We start from the raw sequence: 25,462 nt of genomic DNA on the forward strand, positions 1-25,462 counted from the left end.
AAAAGGAATGTTGTTACTAGTATCTTGGTGCTTGTGTATTAAAGAAATAAGAAACCGCAAAAGCATTGTTAAAACGACTTCCGTGCCAAGTACGCAAAACAATAATAGATACATAAATGAATATATTTATGCTGATTTAGTAAATCCAGTCTGCATTGCATGCCTGTTCTGTATATCGGACAAATATATTTGTTAAGGTCAGCTCAGGGTCTGTCTAGGTCGCTGAGATGTAAATAAGGTTAGGTAGGACACGTGATTGTTGGCGAGATTGTAGGTTAGGGTTATGGTAAGCATTGGGCTAGGTCCAGGGTTAGGTTTAGTTGAATGGCTAGATCTCGACAATTGATTGGCTTCAGACCGGAAGTACTACAATGGCATTGTTTTTAATTTCGATCATCTGGATCATGCATTAATACGATAATCAGACTATTATTCCTCTCCTTAAATTAGGTCAAAAAACGATACACATAGATTTTGTGAGATCAATAGCACATACATAACAGTATGTGGCATAGTAGGGTACGAATCAAAGACAGTTTGATCTTATGTGTGTTGCTATGTCGCACGCTGTTTGACAAATAACGGATATTTTAAAATATTGAACCTGAAAATCAAATCATTGTTACTAGTCAGTCATTGAATTTATAATAAAATTGATTTGGCAGTGTATATATATTATTGAATAGATAGAAGAGTAATTGCAGTTCCGGTCGTCATGGAAATAACCTGCAGGGGTCATTTCCGTTGATTTCGTCTATGGGGCCTAGCTTTCGTAGATATCCTTGATATTTTAACATGTTGAGACAAAAAGGTACCGCAACCCATGATTTCCGTTCATTTCGTGCAAGGGACCTAGCATTTGCACGATATTCCCGACATTGTAATACACATTTTGGTAGCCGCAGTGTTACTCGGATTGATTATTTTCACATTTTTTTTAGATGGTCTCTGTTTTTACCAAATTGAAACTTATTGTAAATACTCGGCTTTAACGGATAAATCAAATACTATTTTATAGAAATCCGCGAAAAGAATTATGCGTGAACAGTATGCGGCCTTACGAATTTGAATCAGTCATGGTAGTTGACATTAAAGTAGTGCAAGGTGGTCCATACTCTGCCCCTTGCGGGACACCAGACTTTACCACAAGAAATGAGTTGAGTGAATAAAGCGATAGATATAAGACTTAGATGTATTTACCAATGTATTTGTTTGGGACGCCAAGGGCTGCTTGGTGTTTTTGTTTTTCTTCTTAGGAAGCGTCACTCTTCGAAAAAAGCCTAAGGCTTCGCCAATTCAATTCAAGTCAACACGAAGCGTTGCAAGCTTGTTCCATGGACAATTGCGCATGGAGTTTTTATGACGTTACTATTCCAAGATGGATTTGATGACGTCATGCGGGGATCACGTGGCTAAGTGGGTAAGGCGCTGGCTCGCTAGCCTGGAGGTCGGGTGTTCGATCCCTGCATTGGCCGAGAAAGTTCATCCAGATTTTCCGGCGTGGTTCCCCCTTGTCAGTGATGCAGGACGGAGGGCCTGACAAGGACAGCTGTCTAGTCCTTCGGATGAGACGAAAAACCGAGGTCCCGTGTATATATTGGAATGCACGTAAAAGATCCCCTGGCAGTTGAAATTCGATATAAGAGTAGGCGATAGTGCCGCTGCCCGGGCAAAATTTCCCTCATAGCACACTGTATGGCGTATGCCCGTCTTCATTAGACCAGGTTAGGAGCAGAACAGCAGGACGTTAAACCCCATTTCATGAGGTCATGCTCATTTCTTGGTCTATATACCATGACTTCCTGAATTATGGCCCTTGATTGTACGAAAAATCGCGTTTTAAGCTTGTGGTCACAATTTTTACCTTTGTTTAGCTTGTTCTCTATCCATCGCTTGAAAAATGTGGGCGTATCCTGCCTGGAAGCCGTTGGTTTGACCTTGTATTAATCATGATCCCCTATTGTTTAAATTGCTTGTTCTTAATTAAACCTCGACTCATTCCCAGATATATTCCGTGTAATTGGTGACTGGAAGAAGACTTTAATGTGATTTCCTGTTATAATTATAAACCACGACGAACTCATTACTGTATTGTATTTCCTTGTCCAAGGGAAGCTGTGGGCAGTTTACCCTGAGTGTAATGTGACCAATACATAATCACCATATTGATTGCCTTATGACTTTGAGATTAGTTGACGCTTTTGATGTACCCTTTACAGTCGATAGGTCAACAATATGCAAGGAGAAATAATCATTTAATCTACGTGTATTTATACATTCTATTGGTTCGTTATTTCAGGTCGTATACATGTTGGGGATGGCTGAATGGTTAGCGTGCGCGCGCTGTATCATAAAGCCTGTCATTGAGTCGACTGGCGTGGTTTCGAATCCCCGGTTGTACGTGGCAAAGAGTATGGTCGCCTGTCCAACCTCGTGGGTTTTCTCCGGGGCCTCCGGTTTCCTCCCACTGCTAAAGACCCCTACGCGCAAGCGAATTATGTAAATAAAATTAAACCATATGTTAGTCCCGAAATGACCTAGTTTGTGTCGAGTGGACGTTAAACCCCATTTCTCTCTCCCTAGTACACATGTTACAAGGAAATGGATCTTCGTGAGTAGCTGCTGTCATTCTAATAAAAGTTCATTGTCAATGTAAAATAATTACTAGTAATTAAATAGTAATGCAAAGGTATCCCATCTAACTATAACTTGGCTTAAGATAATTTGTTAGTCTTAATTAATTTGATGTTTTGATTGTTATAAATTGGGCGTTATAATAAAGCTATTTCACACACACAATATACTATAAATGGGTGGCTGTTTTTCATTTTTGATCATTATTATACCTCTACTTCTTAATGTCATCCCAGGATATTATGTTAAAATTCACCAACAGGTTAAACTACGTTTAGAACAAAACTTTCTTTTCCAGACGCTATTAGATATGAAACAGATTAGTATTCGAACACCTTTCTTTCTCTGTGATCTAATTTCAAAAACAATAAAAACTTATTGGATATATTTATATATACATATATACATTGTTAATGATAAAAATTGTATATGGTTCAGCATACTATATCAATGACCATATATGTATATATACTATTCAAAAAAAGTAGGGGATATTTGATTTTTAAGTGTTATTAAAGTCACCTAATGAAACTGACGAAGAGACAAATGACAAAATGAAATGAAGTTCACATTCATCGATTTATTCCAAATGATCGTTAGACTAAGTAAGGCACAGACTGACCATTATAAGGGTAAAATGATACCCGGGGTCAAACAGCAAAGTTACCACAGCATCACAACCAAGTCAGTAACGGGTAAATCCTCCTCTGTTTGCCAAACAAGCATTGATCCGACGTGGCATACTCCTAATGAGACGTCTTAGGTCATTTTGGTCCAGATTGTCCCATTCCTGTTGCAACGCAGCAGCAAGTTCTTGGACATTGGCAGGACGTTGTTGACGTTGACGTAACCTCTGTCCAAGCATGTCCCAGACATGCTCGATGGGGGAGAGGTCGGGACTCAGTGCTGGCCAAGGTAATGTGGTGATGTTCTGTTGGAGGTAACCTGTAACGATCCTGGCCCTGTGACATCTTGCGTTGTCATCCTGGAAGATGAAACGGCGGCTATGACGTCGTGCGAACGGCACAACATGGACTGCCAAGATGTTGTCCCGGTAGTACTGGCCTGTAACACGCCCTGCAACAACAAGTAAAGCCGTTCTTCCAGCACCAGTGATGCCTCCCCACACCATAACAGAACCACCCCCAAATCGATCATGTCTGATGACGTTAACGTCTTGGAAGCGCTCGTTTCGACGACGCCACACCCTCCTACGTCTGTCCAAAAAATCAACAGTGAACCTTGACTCATCTGAAAACATCACATTGCTCCAGCGTCGATTATCCCAGTGTTGACGATCCCTACACCAACGACGTCTTGCCTGAATGTGATGATCACTCAAACAAGGGATCACGCGAGGACGTCGGGCGCCAAGGTGACCCCAATGCAGTCGATTCCGAATCGTCTGGCCACTCACTCTCACACCAGTGTCTGTTTGAAGACGAGCGCTGATCTGATTTGCTGTGATGACACGATTTCTCAAGGCCAAGGTACGGATAAATCGATCCTGGGCTTGAGTTGTCGCCCTTGGTCGACCTGAGCGTGGTCTGTCCTGTACAGATTGTGTATCACGGTATCTGGACCATAGCCTGCTTATGACAGGCTGAGAAACATTCATCGTCCGCGCCACAACCGCCTGTGTTGTGCCGATCTGTAGCATGCCAAGGGCACGTAACCTTTCATTTTGGGTAAGCCGACGCATATCAAAATTTGTTTTCTGGTCACTAAAACAATTAAACTGATGTTTCCACCCTGGAATTCAATGCCACAATGACTGTAACATTCAAAGTCAGAGTCGTGCAAATCTTGGGTTGGACCCCCATGATGATCCCAAGCATCACCTGCATTCCATGCGGTAGCTATTGGTGCGTTTGGGCGTCACATGTAACTGGAAATGTTTCTTCTGTTAGGTTCTATAGTGACTTTTTTCGTAGTCATTTTCATATTTTAGTATTATGCCCCCAAAATCAAATATCCCCTACTTTTTTTGAATAGTATATTTGTATTGATCTATCCGTATCTATATGATATATGAATATTGCAGATTGTATATATTATAATACTGACTTTTAATATGTATTTGTATGAATTTTTAATAAACTGCCCCAATTATGCGACTCAGCGTATCACAACATTAAATACGCTCCAACTTAAATCCAAACACTCAAAAGCATTTCTTTATGGCGATTCCAACGAAAGTAACTAGTACAACCAAGTCATTAAGTCAAGTTCACAAGCTTTTTAAACTAATTAAACTCTTTGAATAGTTAAGAATTGGCAGGCGATAGTGATTAATGTTAAATGATGATGATGAATTATTTAATTATTTATTTATTTGTCTATGTAAATATGTAAGATATACTTGTAAATTTTAGTAATTGTATTGAAATGTATAATTTACATGGAGACGAATTTATATAAGTTTCGACTGGATTACATCAGTGTTGTAAATACTCCTGTGGTACATGAAATAAAAATATTGTTTAAACCAACTATTTAAAGAAAAGCGAGCTTTATCAAGTTCCAGGGCTAAGAAATAGCACTTTTGAGGTAAATGGACCAAAATCAGAAAAACGACACCCGTTAATACCCCCAAAGAATGCCCCTGTCCAATACCGCTCGCAAAGTTTGCAACGCAAACGGCCTAGAAATAAGACTTCCACGAGAAGCGAAGAGGAAACGCGGGTGGTGCTTTGTCCCGATGGTGTGCTCAACACCACGATGTAAACACTCGTCTTAAAAAGAGTATTAATAACCATCCAAAAGTTACATTGACTATAATAAATGGGACAGTCGGATTAACACTCGATTTGCTATATGAAGTTGTCAGGCAGTCATGGTTGCTAAGTGGGTAGGACGCTGGCTCGCTAGCCTGGAGGTCGCGTGTTCGATCCCTGCATTGGCCGAGAAAGTTCATCGGGATATTCCAACGTGGTTTCTCCTTGTCAGTGGTGTAGGACGGAGGGCGTGACAAAACCGAGGTCCCGTGTATACACTGACGTGCACACAAAAGATCCCTTGGCAGTTGGAATTCCCCGGGAAAAATCTACCGCATAGCACAATGTATGGCGTATGCCAATCTTCATTAGCCCAGTCGGAGCCCAACAGTAGGACGTTGAACCCCATTTAATTTCATGAAGTTGTCAACAGGTGTATAACCACGTGCAGAGGAAGGAGAAAATTAATCTGCTTTTTACACGACAGGCAACGCAAACTATAGCTAATTGGGCACTCATTGAATACATTCCTCGTGCTGACCTTTGATCTTTGCTAGAAGTATTCAGGTGCTCAAGCCGAACTTCCTATTTAAAGTGCTGCAAAAGTATGTCTGTCAATTACAGAATGTATAAAATCCACGTCATTAATAAGTTTTTCAAATTAGAATTCCAAGGGCACTATTCAGTGTTATGTCATGTTTAAAAAAAATCATCAATTATATTCTACGCGAGTTACGAAATAAATATACGTACTTAAAATACAATAAATATTATCTTGAAAGTTTCAGACTGTCAAATAATGTCTTTAATCATGTAACATGGCATTGGGCAATATGGATTAGGTTGGCTTAATGCCAGAACGTAATCACGTGTAGTAAAGTATTTGTCGATGTGAAGTTGATCAGAAAAGGGCTGACTATTCATAAATAGAGAATAAGAGAGTCGTGGGAATTATATATCGGAAACATATCAATCGTGGCGAGTGGTTGATGAGTTTTAATACGGACTGTAGTAGTTTGATACATCCTAGATAAGATCCTTGATAACCAACCGCTAAGCCAAGGGATTTGTGCTTATCACTTCTTAAAGCATTGTACACCTGTCTAATTGCTGGAATTATCACGCCATCTTTCTCCACTTTGCATTAACAGGCAACTAAAGAGTTGTTTGGGTATTTTTTTCCTTTTTTTTCTAACAATATTTATTCAATCAATATTTATATACATAAATTAATTATGGGTTCTGAAAACAAGCCGGAGCTTATACAAATCTTTAAATGCATCATTTGATATCATTAATTAGAAGTCCGCTCCTAATTAATCAGAAATCCTATATAGAACATTCATATTTCGTTTCGTTTATATTTGTTCTAGGCATATTGCGATTCGTTTATATTTCCTAATGCAAATTTAATGTTGTTTCCTTGCCACTGCCACGGTACAAACGATAACACCTTGAACTACATCATTTTAAATCAATAAATTAAAGCTCACCCTTAATAAACAAGAAATAACATCCACATTTCTTAGAGATATTTCCTAATGAATATTTAAGCATGTTTTGCTTGCTATTGGCAAACAGTTACCGTTTTTCTGTTAATATTGTGTATTTAGAATATTTTGATATAGTTCTTGCTTCGTACGAGAAACATATGTTGTTTGTTTTTATACGCCCACATTTTCATGTGATTATGGCCCCTGTATACGAAAAATCACGTTTTTAGCTTGTGGACACTATAGAGGTCACAATTTTTATCCGATTTTGTTGAAACTTGAAATGTAAGTTGATAACCCAAAGATCTCGGTTCCTTTCGATATTCGCGCATATCGGACTGTAACTTCCTGAATTATGGCCCCTAATTGTACGAAAAATCACGTTTTTAGCTTGTGGACCCTATAGAGGTCATAATTTTTATCCAATTTAAAAAAAAATGTATTATTATATCACTGTTACACCCTAAGGACGACTGAAGTGGAATTTCGTGAAAATCAACCCAAAATTGACAGACAAAATGGCCGCCGCTTGTTCTCAAATAGCGTAAAAATATGGTATATCAAGTTTGTGGACCCTATAGAGGTCACAATTTTTATCCGATTTTGTTGAAACTTGAAATGTAAGTTTATTACACAAAGATCTCAGTTCCTTTCGATATTCGCGCATATTGAATTGTAATTTCCTGAATTATGGCCCTTGATAGTAGGAAAAATCACTTTCTTGTTAACTTTTCTCTATCCATCTCTCAAAAATGTGGGCGTATCCTGCCTGGCAGCCGCTGGTTTATTCTGATAAATAGGTGATAAATTATAAAACCAACTATCAAACATATTAAAGGTAACCTGTGCTCACATTCTGATTTACGGCTTAATTAAAATAGCAGGTAATAAAATGTAAATACCGCGAAATATCCTTCAGAGAGAATTCTCTTAAGACATATCACAACTGACCGAAGATATTCAGCCAACCATACCGTAATCTACTTCAAGGTTTTCACATATTTCCATATCATCATGGCTGACTGATTTATATCCCATGGAAGTCTCTAGTGTTCATTTAAACAGATAATTTAAAATCCAATCAATTTAATCTACCCAATGTACTGTAGATTGGTTTTGAGCATCAGGCGATTTATTTGATGCTAATGGTTCAAATTGTTCATATGACAGATTTGGATCTCACATCCGTCTTCGTTAACCCAGTTCCGACGTGGTTTCCCCTTGTTAGTGGTGCAGAACGGAGGGCCTGGCGAAGACAGCTGTCTAGTCCTTCGGATGAGACTAAAAACTGAGGTCCCTGGTATATATTGGAATGTACGTAAAAGATCCCCTGGCAGTTGGAATTCGATATAAGAGTATAGGCGATAGTGCCGTTGCCCAGACAAAATTTCCCTCATAGCACACTGTAAGGCGTATGTCCGTCTTCATTAGCCCAGTATAGGAGCAGATACGTTAAACCCCATTTCAATTCATTTCATTTCGTTAACCTAGTCGGAGCAGAACAGTATAGGACGTTAAAAACTCCATTTCATTTCATTTTCATCTCGCATTAACTTCCGTTAGTTCCTGAAGTTTTATGTCCACTTCCGCCAAGGCTTGATACAGCTTTTTGTGGGTAAGACTCAATGTCTTTGCAGGGAAGCGCCCAATCTCACATGCACTTTAGTTGTTTTTATATCCCTTGGTGTTGACACCACACGGTGCCTAGTTCTCTTCGCTTCGTGTAAAATATAATGAAATAGGGTTTACCGTCCTACTATACTACATCGACTGGTCTAATGAAGACGGGCACACGCCATACAGTGCGCTAAGCGGTCAAATTTTGCCCGGACAGCGGCACTACGGCCTACTCTTATTTCGAATTGTCAAGGGTTCTGTAACGTGAACGCCAATGTGTACACAGGACCTCGGGGTTTCGTTCCATCTCAACGATTAGACATTGTCAGACGCATCACCTCCTTGTTAGCGAGACAGCGTCGTATTGAGTCAATGCGGCCCCCTCTTCTTGTGAACACTTGGTTTGTGAATGTAATCAACCGTTCATGACCGCAGTTTGACCGAAAGATCGTTAGAAAACACGTGTTTTTACAACAGGGAGTCGAACTTATTATTACAATATGCCAGTATACATGTATATTGCGTTATGCACACACACACACACACACAGAGTGGGGGGAAGGGGTAGAGTCCACTCGACATAAACTAGGTCATTTCGGGACTAACATATGGTTCAACTTTATTTCAATAATTCGCTTGCACGTATGGGTCTTTAGCAGTGAGAGAGAGGAAAACGGATGACCTGGAGAAAACCCAAGAGGTTGGACAGGCGACCCTACTCTTTGTCACGTACAAACGGGGTATTGAAACCACGCCAGTTGACTCAATGATAGACCTTATGATACAGCGCGCAAGCGCTAACAATTCGGCCATGGAACCCAACGGCACACAGAGAACTATATACTTTGAGAATATAATAAAAAATCGGTATACTATTTCTTAATGGTGTTCTAATCTGTTTTACCTCTTTCATACACAAAAAGGCTACATAAACATTTTCGATTTAGGAATTAAAATGTCGGTCAATTAGCTTCGCAAGGCCGTCGGAAACTTGGGGGAGGTGGAAGATGTGCGAGTACGGATAATCCAAGCCTTCGATAAATAAAATAAATATTTTTAGTAAATAGGTTATTGTCTGCTATAGCGACATATTTCTTTGCTGAAACGCAAGAGGGTTTTATCTCTTCTAAATTATATAATCATGAATGCGCCAGGCAATAACTAATATATTCAAAAATACTTTCCGGTGATGCATTACATGATAACTGTAATTTCGTATAAATTGACTTTCACCCCCCCCCCCACACACCACAACCACCAACTAAATAGAGTTAAGTACGATCCAAGTTTGATCTGTTTTCCATGCCAGGTTAATTTCGACATTTGACAGCCCACCACTAGCACCCTTTGCACGTACCATCGGATAATTGAAACCCAAAACCACGCCAGTCGGATCAATGACAGACCTTATGATATAAAGCGCACGCCTTAGATCATTTGGTCACCCAATCTCCCGTATTATATGAAATTACCATCATCTTGTAATGATTAGCCAAGCATCAATGCTGTTAATCAGTATGAGAAAGCTCGTTGAATAACAATGCCATTGCATGTCCTATTGATATCTGCTTTATATCAGGCTATTCTCCGATTACCAAGTGTTCCCAAATGGTTAAAAGTATTTCACCAAAAATCGGTTGCCCAACACGCAATAATGTTCTCGTCATTGTTATAAAACCGTAAAAGGATATAGCCAGGAAATAAAATATTCTGAATATAATGGGGTCGTGGATGTTTGCTTCTCCACTGAGAGAGTGTTAACGCCCACTAGACACAAACTATGTCATTTCCTGACTAACATATGAACAGAGAGAGAGAGATGGGGTTTAATGTCCACTCGACACAAAGTAGGTCATTTCGGGACTAACATATGGTTAAATTTTATTTCAATAATTCGCTTGCGCATAGGGGTCTTTAGCAGTGGGAGGAAACCGAAGGACCCGGAGAAAACCCACGAGGTTGGGCAGGCGACCCTACTCCTTGTCACGTAAAACCGGGGATTCGAAACCACGCCAGTTGACTCAATGACAAGCTTTATGATACAGCGCGCACGTGGAGGCTGAACAGACGACCCTACTCCTTGTCACGTATAGGGGTGAAGTCAAAACCACATTATTTGCCTCAATGACATACCTCAGTTAGTTTAAACAATATTTTATTCATTTGAAAAGGATTGAACAACAGGCAAAGCCTATATAAGTTCTTTTCCAGGGATACAGAAAATAATAAACGATAAATATAACATATACATAAAAAAAGATTAAATATAATAAATTGTAGAAACCGAACACATATACAGTTTCATGTGGAAATGATATATACGATGCAATTATTTGATATTATATAACAATAGTATGTAAAAGCGAATCAAAACCTTTGGGTACTTTTAATAAAATAATGGACTGGTTTGCCCGTATGGAAATCCCCACCACCACCCCGCCGCTCCCACCCAGCTATTCTGCACAGACAACTATGTACTTTAAGAGTAGATCTGTGTCCTAACTGACCGCCACATTGTACTATTTTGTTACGCGGTCTTATCCGCTTTACTTCTTTACAAGACTAAATAAATATTTTTAATAAAGCACGCCACATACACTCACCCAAAATGACTAAGTATGTTGGGTCAGCAGGTGTTCAGGAAGGAAAAGGCATAATCTATCTCATGCACGACTCATTGGAGCTATAGTATTACTTTGTAGCCAAATTTATGCTTACTTTATATATGCTAAACAATGTTTTCCTTCATCAGTGCGACTCGGTCTCTCCGTGTTTCAGACAACACAAATCAATCAATGAGCAATACTCGTCAAATACTAATTTGTCACACATAATTGGTTTTGTGTAATTGTAATAGAGAATTTATAAACCAGACAAATTTATAGTTCATTTTATTACATCCATGATGGACATATTTTAAATAAGTAACAAAACATTATTAACCGATGGTTAAACATTAATCGTTTAATAAAATAGTTATGGTAACGGTTATATCAAACATGAACCTACGTCATACGTTTTGTTTACGACTTACTTAAAGTAAAGGAGGGTTGGGTGACCATGAGGTAGGTCTGTCATTGAGTCAAGTGTCGTGGTTTTGATCCCACGCTTGTGTTTGACAAGGAGTAGATTCGCCTGCCTAACCTCGTCGGTTTACCTCGGGTCCTCCGATTACCTCCCACTGCTAAAAGTCTCTACCCGCAAGCGCATTATTGAAATAAAATTGTACAATGTTAGTTTTCGAAGTGATCTAGGTTGAGTTGAGTAACCACATGTTGAGTTACTCCCCCCCCCCCCTCTCTCTCTCGTCATTATTGCCATTTTTAAGAGAAATGGAGTTTAACTACTTATCTACACCAACCGATACAATGAAGAAGGCGCCGTGCAGTGTGCTCTCAGGGCAATTTTACATAGAGACGTCTCCGCATACTTATCGTCGAAATTGTTCCTCCACTACCATGCAGGAATAATCCCGGGATCTTACAAAATTAAAAACGAGCATTCTTGTGTAGTAATCTACACCATGCCTTTCCAATCAATCACGCGACGACATGTTTTAATGTTCAGATTTAATTAAGACTGTGAATTCAATCTTCAAAGATAGGTAAGAGTCAAGTCTGCCCTTTGACTTCAAATGTTATAAAAACTATTATTTAATCATTTATTAACCATATCAAGCCCATAATCAACACTCTTTTAATGAGATTAGAGAACACTTCGGCAATTTAATGATTTAATTTTAAAATAATGAAGCGTGACTAAATCTCGAATAACAAGTACCTATGTCACGATAATAAAGAATTAATGCACACATCTTCTTAAAACTACAAATAGTGATCATTTCGCTCATAATAAAGCAATTGGAATGACATTTTTAATCTATTCATTTTTCATTATCTTTTTTTGAACTATTATAGCAATAAAATTTCAGCTCTGTATCTAAATCTAACATAATACAACTTTACGAACCGCTCTTATTAATTAAATATCCTTAAATATTTATGTTACACAGTAGAAGAAAACAGTACCTAAAAACATTATTAATATATATATAAGAAATATATAATAAAATCGATCCAATATAAAAAAAATAGCTTATTATATGAAAAAAATATAATATTTAATAAATTCGACCCAACATTAAAAAACATGATATAATAAAATAACCTTCTTATATAAAAACATATATAATATGAAAAAATCGACTGATTATTTTCTTGTGTTAAGTACCTCCGTTCTTAATGTGGTATTTGTTTACTAAAGTACAGCGTACTGGCATTCTAAAGTACATCTCTTAAAGTAGCTAACCCACTAACTCAACATTGGCCATAATATTTGTAATTAAAAACATTAAAGATACATGATGGGAGATAAGATAAAGAGATGGCAGTTCTCGCTATAATAGTTACAAAACTAGATAGTGTAAAGGTAATTTGCTGAAAATTTCAGTCAGATTGATCCACTATGAGCCGAGAAAGAAGCGGGTGAAATTTTTGCATAGTCTCGGTCATCATTACTAAAATCATTTATATAAACAGCATAGTCTCGATTATCCACTTTTTCTGATTTAATTATCAACGGCCGTTAGCGGCATATAGAAATCTAATCCAGCCAACATCGAAGGCTAGCCTTGACATCGAGAGTTTATTATGGTCTGGATAAGTTAATTAATGTCTAATTAATAATTTAGATAACATTTCAGGCCTAAAGAAAGACCTGCAATAGACAGATTTAGCTCTTGCATAATGTATCTTTAAAGGAGCTAACCCTCTAACTCAATATTTGCCATAATATTTGTAATTAAGAACATTAATAAGAATTCAATATTTGTTCATCTCAATCAGTATTGATACTGTTACCTTGTCGTGAATATATGGGGCCCTGATATCCAATATTTCAGAAACAATGAACATTTTATAATCACTATACGAGTCGTGTATTCTATGGTTTTGGGTGTCATTTGTAATGAACAAAGAAAACATGTCCTATAAGACAATGCGGAAGCGATTAGTAATAGATGATTCATTACGATTAACGACGACATTACCATTAAAAAAACATGTAGAATGGACTAAGCAGTCGTCAACGACTTTTGTTAATCTGAACTGTTCTCGTATTTCATCGAACATGATTGATCAGTAAGTTTTAAAAGATGGGGTTTATATACGTTCATATTGTACTTATATATATGCATTTAGACCATTTCCGTCTATTTAAAGGTTCCAAGGAATAGAGTTATACGCCCTTTAAAGTCCGATAATTAATATGTTTAGAAAAGGGACGCAGATGTGTCTATTTTAATGAGTGCACTATGGTAACAGAAATACATTTACGCCAGAAGATGTTTCAAGTAGGTGCAACTACAATTCTGTTGAAAATATGCCTTAATATTAGGCAATATCACACTTCTTAATAGTAGAAGAATAAGAGAGCGGATGTGCTCATACAGTTTCTCCTTCTTAACGAAAAAATATCACGTTTTTTAAAAACGAAATGTGTTTGCACGATGGAGGGTTTTCTAGAACACCTGATGACACTTTTATTTCAGAAGATCAAGTAAGTAACATTTCTACTATTCTCTTGTATTTTATAAGCTCCAATATGAACTTGTACGAGAGAGAGAGAGAGAGAGAGATAGATAGAAACCGGATTGAGAAACCGGATTTAACGTCCACTCGACACAAACCAGGTCACTTCGGGACTAACACATGGTTCAACTTTATTTCAACAATTCGCTTGCGCCTAGGGGTCTTTAGCTAAGTTTTAAGGAAGCCACGGGGTTCTTTGGTTTGATCACGGTATTGACCGAGAAAATTCCTCAGGATTTGTTATATTAGTTTCCCCTTGTCAGTGGTGCAGGTAGGAGGGCGTGACAAAGAAAAGTGTATAACCCTTGGGATTGAACGTAGAATGACGTGCACGTAAAAGAATTCGAAATATATAAGTGCATGACGTGTTTCCGTCTTCATTAGCCCAGTTTATACAGAAAAGTAGGACGTTAAACCCTATTTTATTTTGAATGTCTAGAAATAGATACTATAATAGATCATGTTGATGCTATCTATTTTGTATCCACGCCTCTTTATCTCATGTATATCTTTTTTTCTTGACCGTCCGGCCAAAACACCTGTAAACAACTGCGATAAAGATAATATAAACATTCTTAAAAACAAACTATTTTGGTTTTACTCGTTAAACTCGTGTTATATATACCCTCTCATTCAATAGAGTTCATGACCTCGGGTCATTTTCTACCCTCTTCTGAGAAACACATCATTTAATCAAGAAGAGTTACTCGATTCATGGATCATCCCGACGCTTAGAAATAGTCGAGATTAAGTGCACGAATCCCCAGTAATCTATGAAAGGCCGACCAGTCACTCGACGTCAACTTATTAAACCCATGATTTGTTTAACGCGGTAATGTGAGGACATTAAACCCAGGTTGGACGAATTATTTGTTTTGTACATTGCCCTCTATTCAATAAACCCATAGAATTAACCAAGAAATGTCAGAGTGTGAAGATGACAGAAATAGCTATATGAGTATTTTATTTACCTTCAATAGTATAATATAGGCTTTTGTTATTGATGGTGGTTTAGTATAATTTGTTATGCCCGCCTCCTATCAATGAGTTGTCAGAATAGAGCATGCCTTAAGGTGACAGACTGGTTAAAGATAATCCCAGACTTATAATTAATAACAAAATAATTTAATTTGACACAAATGTGAAATGAAATGAAATGAAAGGGGATTTAGTGCTAATGAAGACGGGCATACGCTATGTAGTGTACTATGAGGGAAAGTTTGCCCGGACAGCGGCGCTAAAGGAGACGACGACTTGAAACACAGTCAAACATAAACATATTAAACCAGAATTTATTTAAATTGGTCAATTCTACCATACGCTATAGCCATGGTAGGTATAATAGGTCCTATGAATTTAGGCGTCTATAATATTTGAAATACATATGTGAACATCGACGTCAAGGGAGTATTGTGTTTGACGATTTTAAATCAAAACAACACTTGTCTGCCCGTATTGTTTAATTATTCTCTCACGCATGGTGCCTGTTTAATGTGTGATATTTTTATGCAAATAGAATAGATAATGGTTGTGTCCAAATTTTAATTCTGGACCGGAGAACGATATACATTCATTCATATCGAAATGGGATTCGTCTCGTCCAGTTTATTTCCGTAGCATATTCCAAGATGCTTTTAAGATATGTTCACACATCAAGTTATTTTAACTAAGACCGTAAACTTCGCTACGTTGACATGTGACCGGAAGTACTAATGGAAAAGACTGACTTCTACTACCAGTAGGCGGTTACGCCGTTTCCATCTCATATCTCAATGTTTGACAGCCATCTACTATTTTATACTATTTTCTTATTTTAGATGAATTAGCTTCTCCGGTTTCATGCAAACAACTTTAGACTGGTTTCTGTCGAGAAATATCAATCTGCCCGCTAGAATTATTGTCCACGAATTAAGATTGTGTTCATAGCTAATTGGACAATTGGCAGACGATTATTTAATCTCGCCATTTGTCTGGAGTCGACACCTACACGGACATAACGTGTTCTCATAGAAGCATATGAAATGAACACATGGATGGGTTTTGACGTGTTATAAAATGCCTTGATCAATTTTGAGTTAGATATATATGATTGACTTCTAATGAATAATTTTATCAGTGCAGAAATGTTGTCTGTTCAACAGAGGCAAAAGAAGTTCCAATTCCGTTTTTTTTTCTCTCCAAAGAAATTGATACGAAATGAATGAATGGCTTTATGAAATGAAATGGTGTTTAACGTCCTACTGTTCTGCTCCGACTGGGCTAATATAGACCAGCATACGCCATACAGTGTGCCGAGAGGGGAATTTTCCCGGGTAGCGGCAGTATGGTCTACTTTTATACCAAATTCCAACTATCAAAGGATATTTTACGTGCACACCAATGTATACATGGGGCCTCGGTTATTCGTCCTATAATAATAATAATAATAATAATGAGTCTTATAATGCGCTAAAATCCACATCACGATAGGGAAATGCTCTAAGCGCTGACCACACACCAAACACACTACAACACAAAATGCACATGATAATGTCATATTTAAATATAACGTTTGAAAAGATTCGAACGACTAGACAACTGTCCTTGTCAAACCCCCCGTCCTGCACCAATAACAAGGGGAAACCGCGCCGGAAAATCCCGATGAACTTTCTTGGCCAATGCAGGGATCGAACACGCGACCTCCAGGCTAGCGAGCCAGCGTCTTACGAATGACTTTATATTCCATCAATATATTCAGAGAGAAATATCATCAATTAGTCTTTCCTGCCCATAAATGAACTCTAGTTCTAAAAAACAAATGGAATGAAATGGGGTTTAACATCCTACTGTTCGGATAAATTCTAAAAACAAAGTATGTTTTAATAAATGGTTTTGCAATAAAACGGCTCATTTTGGATAACCTTTGATGCATAAAATGATCGCAATTATGAAAAGAACTACAATGATTAAACGAACACCTTTCATCCTTTTGTTGACATGTAAACATATATAGGAACAAAAAAAAGCTAAAAGTCAAAATGTAAACCGTCTTTTTACAGATTTACCTTCACCAACTCATCTTAAGCTTAAGCATTCTCAGGCTTTCAATGACAACGGTACCTGTACCCCAAATGTGCACTATTTGTATTAACACTATGGTTATTTAGTATTTCTCATATCTTTTTTTTTATCAACACTATGGTTATTCTGTATTTCTCATATTATTAGTTATTATAAACACTATTTACTATTTCTCATATTATTTGTTACTAACACTATGGCTTTTTACTATTTCTTTTTCTTATATTATTTATCAACACTATGGCTAGTTACTATTTTTATTACCATGTTATATCAACACTATGGCCTTTTACTATTTATTATATTATTTGTTATCAACACTATGGCTAATTACTACTTTTATTACTATGTTTTATCAACACTATGGCTTTTTACTATTTTTCATATTATTTGTTATCAACATTATAGTTAATTATTATTTCTATTATTATTTGTCATCAACACTACGGTTAATTACTATTTGTTATGTTTTATCAACACTATTTCTAGTATTATGTGTTATCAACACCAATCATAGTAACGTATTTCTGTAACATCATTCAATATTCCTTACATTTTTGAACAAGTATTCAAAGTTAAATGAAATGAGGTTTAACATCATACTTTTCTGCACCGACATGACTAATGAAGACTGCAAAGGTTAGCATTACTGCTCCTTTTCTTACTATGTTTCAGTATACACTTAAACTCATCATGACACCAACATGACGTAGTTGGTGCAGCTCAAAGACAAATCAAATTAAAAAGATTCAGTATTTTTGGTTGTTTTTTTTCTAAAAAAAAAAGAAAGCATCCCATTGGTCGAAATGACAATAAAATATTGGAGGAAATTTTTTTTTATTGAAATGTAATATGATATGAACACATTTTTATTTGTTCATGGATCCATGAAAAGACTGCGGCAAACAATATGTAACCCTCTTAACATCATTAAAATAATCGGATATCAGTGATTGATTTTATTAAATATAATTTTCCGTTAAAGAACCCCTGGCAGTTGGAATTTGATATAAGAGTAGGCTGTAGCACTGCGGTCCGGGCTAGATTTTCCTCGTTGCACACTGTATAACGTATGTCCGTCATAATTAGCCCAGACGGAGCAGAGCAGTAGTACGTTTAACTCCATTATATTTATTCATTATAAATTTATGACACGTGCTTTCCGCACCAATAGCCACATATTATGCATAATGGTAAAATCAATCTTACCTGTTTACTAGTTTCCCAATTTTGTTGAGTTTCCTTCAATATATTTAATACTATTAGTTAGTTATATCCAGATATATATTTAAATATATATAAAGTTCTAAAGTTATATATCCAAGTAATTCAAAACTATTCTCCGCTCAACTTTACGTAAGCTCCAGTGAAATAAAAGAAATCCGAGAACAGAGTGAAAAAAATGAAATAAATATCCAGTTATGCACAGCGGTGGTAAAAAAAGAAATCTCCAAAAAAAATTTCAAACTTTAAAGCAAATATTCCAATACTCGTTTCCTAGCAAAATTCGTCGCTGCAACATGAAACATTCTCCTAAAAAAACTTTAAAACTTTAAAGCAGATATTCCAATAAGCTTGTTCTCTGCAAGATGCGTGGCTTCTACTTGCTTTAGCGCCGCTGCATCAATCGACGAAGAGTAAGCTGGAAATGTACACACAATACGACAGCACATTAACGGTAGTTCTATCGGATTGAGTGCGATCTATACCACCGCAAAGAAAACGCGTCAACAGTCTCGTTAGAGTGAAAATGGACTTTGATAATAACGTGAATGAGTGACTTATTAATAAATTTTAATATAGTGCCGATAACGGATCGATTCCTATTAGTAGGATTATAATGTACAAAGTTTACATACATGTATTCATAAACTTTTTAATCACAGGTTTTTACAGTTTTCGTAGTAGAATAAGTAGAAAACTTATCATTACTCGCGTTGTTAAGTAGGTGTGTATATAGCTATCAGCGGTGCTCACACCGTCGATCGCTATGTCCGCCAATTGCGATTAAAATATAATAATATCCCTCACGTTAACATGAAACGCGTTTAGCTTCTTAACTTGGCTTAATGGTCCAAGGCGTGCGCTTTGGATAATAAGGTCGGTTATTGAGTCAAGTGGCGTGGTTTCGATTACCAGCTTGTACGTGACAGGGTGTAGTGTCGCCTGTCCAACCTCGTGGGATATCTGGGGGTCATTCCGATTTCCTCCCACTGCTAAAGACTCCTACGCACAGACGAATTATTGAAATTAAATTGAACCATGTGTTCGTAACGAAATGACATAGACTGTGTCTAGTGGGCGTTAAACCCCATTTCTCTCTCCCTTAACAGACAGAATCTTTTATATGTGTTTGATTTATGACCAGACATTTCATTCCAGATATTCATGTTTTTCAGAACTATGTATCCAAAGATAAGGGAGCCAGGTGGTGAAGTGGGTAAGGCCCTGGCTCAATCAGCAGGAGGTCCGGAGTTCGATCCCGGTATTGGCCGAGAGAATACCTCGAGATTTTCCAGCGTGGGTTTCTCCTTGGAAGTGGTGCAGACCTCGGGCCTGGCAAGGAACAGCGTCTAGTCGTTCGGATTAGGCAAAAATCCGTTTCCATGATTCGAAATAAGAATAAGCCGTATCGTCGCCGTTCGGATAACATTTATCGCATATCATTAAACGAGGGTCACGGTGGCCTGTTAGCCTGGAGGTTGGGTGTTCGATCCCTGCATTGGTCGAGAAAGTTCATTCGGATTTTCCGGCGTGGTTCCCCCTTGTCCGTGATGTAGGACGGAGGGTCTGACAAGGACAGATGTCTAGTCGTTCGGATGGGATGAAAAAAGGAGGTCCAGAGTACACATTGGCATGCACGTAAAAGATCTCTTGACAATTGGAATTCGATATAAGAGTAGGCCGCAGTGCCTCTGTCCGAGCAAAATTTCCCTCATAGCACACTGTATGCGTATGCCCGTCTTCATAAGCCCTGTTCGGAGCAGAACAGTAGGACGTTAAACCCCATTTCATTTGATTTCATATCATTAAACCCCATTTCATTACATCCCAGCATAATCACAAACGGGGACCCCACCCCTTCTAGACTTTAGCTAGATCACACGACTCTCAATAACTAATACGGTTAATTTGCATATGTGTTTATACCAGCATTGCATTGTTAGAAATCATCAGGACTGTTGCTCGTCCCGAAGACCACCGTGTCACAAATTGCACGTAATCAGTAATGCCATCCGTTGCAAGTAAATGGTTAACAAATGAAAGTCTGTCTCAATAGCGAGCATCAGGATTATCAAGCATACCACAATGGACAAGTAAACCCGGCAAATTGCTTTAATGAGAGCAAACTGACCTTCCTGTTTCGATTCCTATTTATAAAAGCTTTCATTTTGTTTCTAAAGTATCATGAGGATATTCATGTTATTTATTTTTGAAATGTCTAGGGATGAAACATTGACTTTCCTTAAAGATCAATTTCAGCGAAAGGATTAATCTTCACTTCAAAACTTCGCGGGGAACCAAAAAAAAAAAGAAAAAGAAATCTAACACGTTAACAACCTAGGGATGAAACATTGACTTTACATAAAGATAAATTTCAGCGAAGGGATTAATCTACAAAACTTCGCGGGGAATCAAAAAAAGAAGAAATCTACCACGTTAACAACCAAAAAAATAAAAAGAAAAAATCCAACATGTTAACAGTTTACATCTGAAATTACACACACTTGAACTAGTTCGTCTTTTGAAAGGCTGTTATAGCAATCCTATAAATTAAGTCACTTTTCTTAATGTGTAAGCGGAAAATGCTCATTGTTTGATCATTTATTGGTCGTAATCAAAGGTCTTTGTACGCAATATTAGCCCTTTGTGTCATCCATGCGACTAGTGATTATCGCATTATGTCCTCGATGTGATTATTGTAACGATTTCTGGAAATAGAAACTTAGCGTCGTGGACATCAATAAAAGGGAAATTGTTAGCTAACTGAGCCTCTCAGATAATTTTGATGTGGTGGGCGTTCGTTCCTTCCTTCCTGGAATTTTATGTCCACTTGCACCGAAGATGATATCGTAGACAAGTTTTTCCTGAGAAACTTGCCAGAGGAAGTCACAAAATAGGCTTGATCCACCTTTTTTGTTTTTGGTAAGACATAATGTCAATGCAGGGAAGCGCCCAAGGTGAATTTCATCCAAAGGAGAGACTCAGTGTGTAAGAAAAGAAAGAATGACGAGCGTGCTCAAGTGGTGGGCTAGAAAAAAGAAGTATATATAGACCCGTGAACGATATCCAACACTATTTTGTTTTCATAAAAATCAAGTTGTAGAGGTCATCTCGTAGTTACATTAAAGAGGGATCAACGCCCCAAAGCGAAAGGCTTATATATATATATATATATATATATATATATATATATATAATCGAAACAACGCCACTTGACTCAATGAAGACCTTGTGATCTAAAACACAACTGTTACGTTGAACTCATCGGTCGGGTCATCGCCTCAAAGCTAAGGAATTATACACCCATATAGTCTTGGTCGTACGGAGGGCCTGGGTCTGCCCATGCGTAACCAGGACTTTTATTTTTTGTGGCTGATTATCCAGTAAATACGCCAAGTCAAGTAGGAGTTGTGCCCCTTCGCAAAATAAATCCCATAATTCATGCAATATTATACACAAACATCAATTAAAAGAACATAGATATGGTCCATGATAAGAACAATTTTACAATAAAAACTTCAGGAGTGTTCGATATTGAATTGGTAATGCAAAAGGATTTTCTGAAATGGCAATTCTAAAATTAATTTCACGGGCGTCGACATCTTGTTTTAGGACTAGTTACCTCCCCTTGACTTTGTTCATGATATGTAAAATGCCGGATAATCTAGCCAATGACCTCCAATTCTCAAGTGTTGAGAACCCATCCAGACTAATATTCGTAGAATATTTGACTGATTGACAGAGACTATTATATACCACACCTCATGTCCGTCATCAGCAAACCTTTCACATTTCCAAATATGTTCATAGGGTTTGAATAAAATGTTATCAAAACGTTGCTCTGCGATAATTTAATGAGGCCTATATCAGAATTTAAGCCAAAAGGTGCGCTATGGTGGGCATTTTGCCCGAACAGCCGCACTTCGGCCTACTCTTATATCGAAGCCAAATGACAAGGGTTCTTTTACATGCACGTTAATGAGCACACGGGGCGTCAGGTTTTTCGTCCCATCCGAACGACTATCCGTTGTCCCTGGTCAGGCCCTCTGTCCTGCACCAGGGCCCTGTTTCTCGAAATCTTAACTAAAGATAAAATCCAAATTTTAGTAGATACTTCAGTTTTGATTGGCTAAGCACTAAAATCAATCTAATATTATCCAATCAAATTACTAAAACTTGGATTTTATCTTAGTTAAAATTTCGTGAAACAGGCCCCAGAATCTTTAAACAGATAGTAGAACATCTAGGCCTGTTCACTGACGTGTATGATGTTGTTACAATGGCGTATTTAACAAAACCTATTTACTCTCATAAAAAAATAAGGTCAGCTCGTTACAAACCCTATTATAATAAAATTCCATTAACCATCGCAAGCTTCATCATTAGCCATAGTAAGCTTCATTACGAAAGAGTATTCTTAGAAATGTTGCGAGCTACCATTTCCGACCAACAACTACCACAAACTGAGTTAGTAAATTAGATTAGATACGGTGTAGGTGACTAGGTATATTTTATATTATTAAAGTGTATCTGTGTAAGAATAAACGAAATAAAATTGGGGTTTAACGTCATATTTTTCTGCATCGACCGTGCTAATGAAGACGGACATATACGCCATGCTGTGTGGGGGGTTGGATGGCTGAATGGTTAGCGTGCGCGCGCGCTGTATCATAAAGTCTGTCAATGAGTCGACTGGCGTGGTTTCGAATCCCCGGTTGTACGTGGCAAGGAGTAGGGTCGCCTGTCCAACCTCGTGGGTTTTCTCCGGGTCCTCCGGTTTCCTCCCACAGCTAAAGACCCCTACGCGCAAGCGAATTATGTAAATAAAATTAAACCATATGTTAGTCCCGAAATGACCTAGTTTGTGTCGAGTGAATGTTAAACCCCATTTCTCTCTCTCTCTCGCCATGCTGTGTGCTAGGAGAAATAAAACATGCTACTGTTTTACACTGATCGAGATGATGAAGACAAGATGTGTGCAATTCGAGGGACATTTTTCACATGTCAAGGGTTCGTTTACGTGTACGCCAACGCGTGACCTTGGTTTTTTGCCTCATCCGATCGACTATACGCTGTCCCTTGCCCCACTGACTAGGGGAAACCACGCCGGAAAAATCCCGAGGAACATTACCGGGGGCGATTCCGAGACCTCCGTTCCCACATTATCAAAGAGTATCTATATATGCCAGAATAAATAAACTACCATAAAATTTACCTGTAATAACGCCATCGTAATTATTCTCCTAATTGAAACCGATGAACTTCCGTCATCCGAGCACATATTTTATCATCAGCTCATCGATCACTACTCTCCGTCCAGTAAATTCAATTTATATTATAGTCCTGGCCGTCACAGCCAGTCAACCTTATTACCTTTATGTAGGTAGTGGGTTTGAGTAATTTATATGAACGAGGTCCGTATCCGGGATAAATTGAAGCAGTAAAACTCCCGGCAAGTTTTGTTAATGTGAATTTGTATTTCTCATCTGAGCAAATAATGTGAGCTGCCTAAATTTCCCAAATGAAGCAGTTCTGGGTATACCTTATCTCGTGCAACATACCAGTACTTACTTAAAATTTTTCGTTTTTTTATAGTTTAAAATTTCGTTTTACTCGTATTTACTACACTAGGATCTGGAATAGTTGTTATATTACCCGCGTTCTGGTTGAAGTGAGGGATTAGCCAATGTAACGGTCTGTTACCGTTGATTGATTAATCAATGTCTGACGTCATTGGTCAAAAGCCGCACGTTCGACCCCTGATACAACCTTCCAGCACAACCGGCCAGATCGTCATGTAGTGTAGGCCATCGAATGTATATATATATATTAAAAAAAACGAAATATAGATCTGTATGTTAATCAGATTAAAATTTTTCCATTGTAGTGAATGTTGGGGAATCATAAGAAAAGTGGTTGTAATAAATGGCAGATTGCTAAAAATCAATATCAGGAATTGACATTGTAAGTCCCTATATCAACACTCAAATTTAACAAGCGGTTGCCATGCAAGATGCGCCCACATTTTGCAAGAGATGGACAGAGAACAAGCTCAAAAAAGAAGTAATTTTTCGTACAATCAAGGGCCATAATTCAGGAAGTTACGATCCGATATGCATGAATATTGACAGGAACCAAGATCTTCGGGTTATAAACATGTATTTCAAGTTTCATCAAAATCGGGTCAAAATTGTGTCCTCTCTCTAGAGGGTCCAAAACCTTGATATACCATATATTTACAATATTTGCGTACGAGGGGCAGCCATTTTGTCCAGCAGTTTTGGACTGATTTGTACCAAGGATGTGACAGTGATATATTCAAACGGTTTTTTTTTAAATCGGATAAACATTGGGACATCTAGAGGGATCACATCCTAAAATCTCGACTTTTTGTACAATCAAGGGCCATAATTCAGGAAGTTACGATCCAATATGCGCGAATATCGGAAGGAACCAAGATCTTTGGGTTATAAATATGTATTTCAAGTTTCATCAAAATCGGATCAAAATTGTGGCCTCTAGAGGATCCACAACCTTGGTATACACTATTTGCGTGCAGGAGGCGGCCATTTTGTCCGGCAGTTTTGGTCCGATTGCCACGAAATTCGAACTCAGCCATCATAATTGTGTAGCGGTGATATATTCGAACGTTTTGTTTAAATCAGTTAATAATTGTGACCTCTAGAGGGACCACATGCTAAAAACACGATTTTTCGTACAATCCGGGGCCATAATTCAGGAAGTTACGATCCGATGTGCGCGAATATCGAAAGCAACCACGATCTTTGGGTTATAAACATGCATTTCAAGTTTCATCAAAATCGGCACAAAATTGTGAATTCCAGAGGGTCCACAACCTTAATATACCAGATGTTTACACTATTTGCGTACAAGGGGCGGCCATTTTGTCTAGCAGTTTTGGTCCGATTTTCACGAAATTTGAACTCAACCTTCATTACGGTGTAACGGTGATACATTCAAACGGTGTTTTAAATCGAATAATAATTGTGACCTCTAGAGCGACCCCAAGCTATAAACGCCATTTTTCGTACAATCAGGGGCCATAATTCAAGAAGTTGGGATCCGATATGCACGAATATCGAAAGCAACCAAGATCTGTGGGTTATTA

At 37.8% G+C, this 25,462-nt stretch overlaps 1 protein-coding gene across 1 annotated transcript in view; it reads right to left on the minus strand.

The window, feature by feature from the left end:
* LOC126820438 (mesotocin receptor) overlaps positions 1-18,758 on the minus strand; it is a 65,798-nt gene extending 47,040 nt beyond the window's left edge. Inside the window, exon 1 of the mRNA XM_050548420.2 lies at positions 18,319-18,758. The gene's annotated coding sequence lies outside the window, so the exon portion shown is untranslated. The remainder of the gene's footprint in view (positions 1-18,318) is intronic.
* Between the last annotated feature and the right edge of the window lie 6,704 nt (positions 18,759-25,462).

This window comes from Patella vulgata, chromosome 5 (genome assembly GCF_932274485.2).
Source record: "Patella vulgata chromosome 5, xgPatVulg1.2, whole genome shotgun sequence".
NCBI classification, from domain to species: domain Eukaryota; kingdom Metazoa; phylum Mollusca; class Gastropoda; family Patellidae; genus Patella; species Patella vulgata.